The sequence below is a fragment of the Vigna unguiculata genome, chromosome 1, assembly GCF_037176805.1.
Source record: "Vigna unguiculata cultivar grain cowpea cultivar isolate G323 ecotype 2 chromosome 1, ASM3717680v1, whole genome shotgun sequence".
In the NCBI taxonomy this organism is placed as follows: Eukaryota; Viridiplantae; Streptophyta; class Magnoliopsida; order Fabales; family Fabaceae; genus Vigna; species Vigna unguiculata.
Genome location: NC_140792.1, coordinates 4,547,458 through 4,553,741, shown reverse-complemented (window position 1 = coordinate 4,553,741; position 6,284 = coordinate 4,547,458). Strand labels below are relative to the sequence as shown.

The 6,284-nt window shown below is 37.7% G+C and overlaps 1 long non-coding RNA gene across 1 annotated transcript; it reads left to right on the top strand.

Moving 5' to 3' along the window:
- The first annotated feature begins 2,607 nt into the window (after positions 1-2,607).
- LOC114194753 (uncharacterized) lies at positions 2,608-5,336 on the top strand. Its single transcript, XR_003606431.2, has 2 exons — positions 2,608-3,907; positions 4,002-5,336. It is a non-coding gene; the product is annotated as an uncharacterized LOC114194753 (long non-coding RNA).
- Positions 5,337-6,284: the final 948 nt, after the last annotated feature.

Sequence of the window (6,284 nt, the reverse complement as noted above, 5' to 3'; positions counted from 1 at the left end):
ATGTTTATTATATGATTGTGTATGGGTTTGATGATCACGATGCATTTTCTACCATTTTTGCTTGAGTTTCTTTGGGTTTATGGATTTTTCCAGAAATCGACTAGCGATGTTGAAGGCCCACCAGGCGACACATGTTGTAAAGCCCTATTTGAGGGTTCCCTAATGAATCGTCTAGCGGTGAGACGCCGTCCGCCAGGTGACGCGAACTAGGTTATCTAGTTCGCTGTCTTTTGATGTTTTTGTGTTGATTTATATTGTTTGGATGATCCCTCGTTGTATACTCGAGTGTAATTTGATGTGCTTGGATAATTGTAATTAAATTTTATGACCGTGATATGAATTGTGTATAACTTTGGGAATTTAGGGTTCATGTTGGGGTTGGTGATTAATAAGCATTGATTTTGTAATTTATGGATGCATTGGTGTTATGGAAATAATGTTAATATGAATAAAGTACGAAACTTATATGAGATGTGCACTTGAAACTATATCAATATGTTGTGTGTACTATAATTGGGATTGTGTGGGATCACGACGGGTGCGGGGGAAATCTGGCAGAACCCAAATTGTCACGTACCGCCTAGCGGTACCTAGACTGCCGCCAGGCGAAGAAACAGGGCAGAGGACATCTCGAGTTAACTTTACGAGTTGCGTTTTGTGGGGTTTTGCGGATGATTTCTGCGTGACTTGGGTTAGTTGGCAAGGGTTTTATTCCCTTGAAACAGGTGAGGGAGCAAATGGTAGTGAATATAAGGGTGAGTTTGAAGGGGATCAAATGCATGAAATAATTAAAGGATATTTAGACAAAATGTGAGGAATTGTATGCTTTGAATAGTAATTATGTGCTCTCTAGAATGTTGATCAATAATGGAGATAATAGGTATTCATTGATAAAATAATGTAGTCATGACTGTTCACATTATATCTAAGTATAAAGCACAACTTGAATCATGAAAATTGTCATGGAGTGTAATTAATGAAAAGCAGTCATTAGGGCACCTAGGGTTGTTGATGCAACTGATTAAGGGATGGTTAACTGGTAGCATGATGATTGGGTAGTAGAATGTATCATAGTTGTTTAAGGGAATGATAATTGATTTGTGGATGAGTTACATGCGTGTATTGCGTGTTAGATATAGCATGATGTCTTAAATATTGTGAGTTTTGCTAAGGTTGATGTATTATGTAATTAGGGTCCCTTAAGACTTGAAGAAAATGCCAAAACCAGTAGAATTGCGCTAATGGTATGGCGTCTGGCGGTGTGAGATGCTTTGACTAGGGTTGTTTTCGCCAGGCGTTGACGGTGTGACAAGACTACTAGAGGGCGCTTGGCGATGTGAGATGGTCTGGAACCAAGTTTCGCCTAGCGACATAGGAGGCGCACCAGGTGGGTTTGGGTGCAGAGTTGGCTCGTGAGGGAGGCTTTGACACAACTTTGGATGAGGGACACAACATGATGCTTTGGTTGGGGGCCTAGTTACGAGTGTAACTTGTATTGGGGTAACACGTGACCACTCTAGGTTGTAGCTTGGTGGTTTAGGAAGCTCAGTGGAGTGTGCAAGATTGTGGCTCGTATGGTGAGGTTTTGGATGATTGCCCTCTTCAGTGCATCTGATTGAGTTTGGTAGTCTGGGACAACTACAAACTTCAATTCATTTTGGGGAACTCCACTTGGTGTCGCGGATTGTGGCTGTGGCAATTTATTCCTGCGTGTGGACTATTAGGTGGTGACCTGTAGTCGAAGGGGCGAGTAGACACTCGTGCAACAAAGATCAATCGGTGTACTCACCTATGGGTGTAGAATCAAGACGTCTAACGTAAGGTTTGGAAGTTAAGGAACTGGGGAGTGAGGGATGCTAACACGGGTTATGGTTATGAAATGCTTAATTTATGTCATGTTGTACTTATTTGTTTATATTGAGCTCACCCTATCTATGTATGTTTGGCGATGATCATATAACTCGTTACATGGGAGCAGATGTTGATGCAAGTGAGCGTGAGGATATTGAGAGATGGAGTAGGGAATGACCATGGGGATTTTACTAGTTTTCTTCTTGGAAGATTTATAGACTATTTTATATTGGCTTTACAAATACTTTATAGTTGTAATACTTGGACACCGCAGTTTTATTTAGTTTGGCGCGTTGAAATGAATAATTTAAATTTTCTCGCGTTTTGGGGAAAGAATTTGATAATAAATGAGATTTTTTATTATTTTATTTAGTTATTTTATTTTAAATAAGTAATTTTCGGTTAGGACGTTACACTCAGACGAGGAGGTCTCTCCCAATCGAGAACTCGCGAAATCTACAGGGCTCTCTGTTGGCAGTCTCGCCTAAGCGAGGGCCTTTAGCTTGAGCGAAAGACCTCTTTCGCCTGAGCGAGGGTCCATGGCCTTAGCGAGACTGGTGTAGGAATTTACTCTATGGTTGTTCTTTTCCATGTTTTTGGTTGTTGGTTGTAAGATTGGTTGGAGTACCCTATTTAAAGTATGAAGTATGTGAATATGCATGTAATATCTGATTGTATGGACTGGAATTTATGAGCTTGGTATGAGAAAATGTATGGATCATGGTTGGTTGGTTGGTTGAATATTGGCATGAGATTGGTATGCATGATAAATCTATGGTTGGTTGGTGAGGCATGACTATGGTATGGGTTGGACGTAATTCCATGAATCTCTTGGTGAGATCTCATGGTGGTGCCTTGTGTGATGAATGTAATTCCATGGACCTCTTGGTGAGAAATCAGGGTTACGTAGTTCTTTAAAAAATCTTGTTTGTTTAAAAATGTTGATATTTGGTATTTTGAAAATTTTGTATTTTTTGGTGTTTTTGAGATTATTTGAAAAATAGTGTCACACGATGTGAGCGACCGGATATACACCAAAAGAAAAAAAAGGAAACAATTTTTCGATAATAATTTTTTCTTAAAAAAAGAGTGTCACATGGTGTGGGCGATCGAACAGACACAAAAAAGAGAAAGAAAATTATTTTTAGTATTTTTTTTTTATTTTTGTGAATTTTTATGATTTTCAAATATTTTTGGGTTTTTAGGAAAATAACGTATATAAAATGAATGTGAGATTAAATAAATAAATAAAAACTAGGTGAAAAAAAAGAAACAAGATGCATGGGAGGGTGCAAGATGTAAATAGTAGGGTGCAATGAGTAAAAATTGAAAAATGAAGTGAAAATAAACGGAGGGTGTGAACTGAGAAAAACAGGTGCAATCCGCAAAAGCATGAAGGGTGTAAACGTGAACAGTGGTGGTGTAATAGACTCAGACAAGAAAAACACAAATAGTTCTATAAATCACACAAAAAAGGGGCGGAAATCAACTAAGGGGTGCATGAAGAAGGACGAATCTGAAATCTAGTCCTAGCCCAAGTAAATGCGATGAGAAACCCTAATTAATCTAACCCTAATCTCTTCTTGATTAGCAAAGCAGATCCCCAAATCACATGGATCCTTTCGCATGAACAAAGCAAACATCACCATCCATCTATGTTGCACCCATTCTGATCGGTGATGGACCCTAGCGAAAATGTCGACCACTGCTAGGAGCTTAGCTGGCAGCGACACATCTTTCTCTTCCTTCCTCCCCAACGCGAGATAGGGGTGACTTCTTGCTCGTGTGGCCACTCGACAACTCCGAACTCCCTCACGGTTGCAGGGCCCCGCCCACACGAGGAACTACGTCAATGATTCCAGCCGTCGTCGGCGTCCACGCAGGCACCCATTCATCTCCAATCCTCAGTCTTTTTCTTACGCGAGAGAGAAAGGTGTCATAGACTCTATGGCTCGTCATCATCGTGCCAACCACCGCGATTGGGTTTGCAACCGTCATGCGACCATACCCCACCGTTTAGAGCTCCGACCCTTCGACAGCACAGCCGTCGGCGATGGTTTCTCCTATTTTTGTTTTGTTTTCTTCCCTTTTAAAAAAAATGCTTCTCTGTTGGAACTTGTCGTGTTATTTTGATTTTGGTTTTTATGCAGATGTGAGATGAAGAGGGTGATGGGTATGCGTGGTACTGGAGGAAAATGATTTTGAGATTAGATGATGAGTATAAAGGGAGGTGTTCTAATGGCCAAATGGGTGCTGCTTTTGGGTCTCAGTTTTTTTGTTGGTTTTTACAGGTGGAAGACATGAGCGTGGAGTTTGTAATAGTGGGGGAACTAGTGAATGGATGATAACCATTAATGCAGGTGTGAATGAAGTGTGTTTTTTTAGGGAAGGAAATGGAGTAATGGTGATGAAGGTGAATGTCGCTGTCCGAGAATGAGTGAATAGGGGAATGAGGAATGTAAAACGTGGTGTTATGATCAGATGGATGTAAATTTGCTGTTGTGTGTATTCTGGCTGCAGGTTGAAGTGGTCGGGTTCTGGGCGTTTTATTTTATTTAGATTTATTTGGATGCAAGGTTAGAAGCACATGTAAATACATGTAGATGGAGGTGACAACAACTCCCACATAATCAAGAATCAACAAAATAGAACATAACACAACAACACATCATAATCGACATCATATTCCATCAAGTGCACAACAAACCACATATACTTCAAATCACATTTACGCAACCACTCAAAGACTCTCAAGTAACAGACTTACCTCTTGTGCCTCTTTCTCTCGTGCTCGCCCACCTTCTTCTTTGCTTTTTTTTTTTCGTTCTTCTTTGTGTGCTCCTTTTCACCTTGTTGCTCTCTGCTTGTTCTCTTATCAGCCCTTTCTTTTTGTGTGCTCTTCCCTGCGATCCAATTTTCAAAAATCTTCCCCAAGACCTCTTGATTTCCCTCTTTTTAATCAGTCAATCCTCTTTCCTCTTCCCCATGAGTCGTTCCCATATTTCCCTTTTCATTCATCTTCTGTATGGGTATTTAAAAAATTGTGAAAGCATGCAACCGATCATCTTCCTGCCACTCTACAATAGCTATACTGCCATGACTGCCTGCCAATGTTGCTGGTTGCCGTAGTGATGCACAAATACTTAAGATTTCCCATTTCATGTAGAGACCCAAAAGTGTGCAAAAAGGAAAGAGTTGACTTTCACTAATGGGATGACTGGGCAATAGATGGACTTCTTTTTCTTTTTTTTTCATCTTTATCATAATTTTTTTAATTTCTAATTTAATTATTTTTTTTCTTCTTTCTTCTTTCTCTTTTTTCCTTACACATATTAAAAAAAAGGGTTAAGTATGTTTTTAGTCCCTAAACCTTGGTCAAAAATTGGAATTCGTCCCTGGTCGAAACTTTGATAAATTTTGGTCCCTAAACTTTAAAAATGAATGAATATAGTCCTTTTAATCTAATTACGCTGATTTTTTTTCAACATGTGGAATGTGTTTCATGTTAATATTGGAGTTGTTTACGCCGTTTGACACATTCTCGGCTCAATATTTACTGAGAAATGCGTTTGAAACCTAAAAAAAAGTTAACAAAATTGGGTTGAATGCGTTTTAACTCAATTACGTTGATTTTTTTTTTCAACATGTGGAATGTGTTTCATGTTAATATTGGAGTTGTTTATGCCGTTTGACACATTCTCGGCTCAATATTTACTGAGAAATGCGTTTGAAACCTAAAAAAAGTTAACAAAATTGGGTTAAAAGAACTATATTTATTCATTTTTAAAGTTTAGGGACCAAAATTTATCAAATTTTCGACCAGGGACGAATTACAATTTTAGGTCAAAGTTCCGGGACTAAAAATATACTTAACCCAAAAAATAATAATAAAGACAAACCGAAAAATAAAATAAAATAAATCAGTAATACTAATAAAAATAAAGAATAAAATAAAAACAAAAAATAGCCGAGATAAGATAAAAATTCAAAATAAAAAATTAAAAGATAAAATAAAAATAAAGTAAAATAGACACAATAAATATAAAAGTAAAAGAAAATAAAAATAAAAAATAAAACGAGAAAAAAATTAAAATTGAAATAAGATAAAAAGTAAAAAATAAAATAAAAAAATTATATATTTGTAGTCAATTCAATGTTCACTATTTTGTATTTTTTTTTTTAAATTCACTAGTGCAAAATAAGTATATTAGATCGGTTCTGGAGCGCATATTAGATCGGTTCCACAACCGATCTAATATACACTGATGTAATATGTCAAAGACATATTAGATTGGTTCTGAAACAACAGATCTAATATCTTTTACTGAAAAGAAAAAAAAACATTTTCGAAAGTGACCATGTGAAGGGGCAAAGGAGAAACGAACCACCAAAGACCACCAACAAACCACCAGGGCAAAGGAGAAACGAACCAC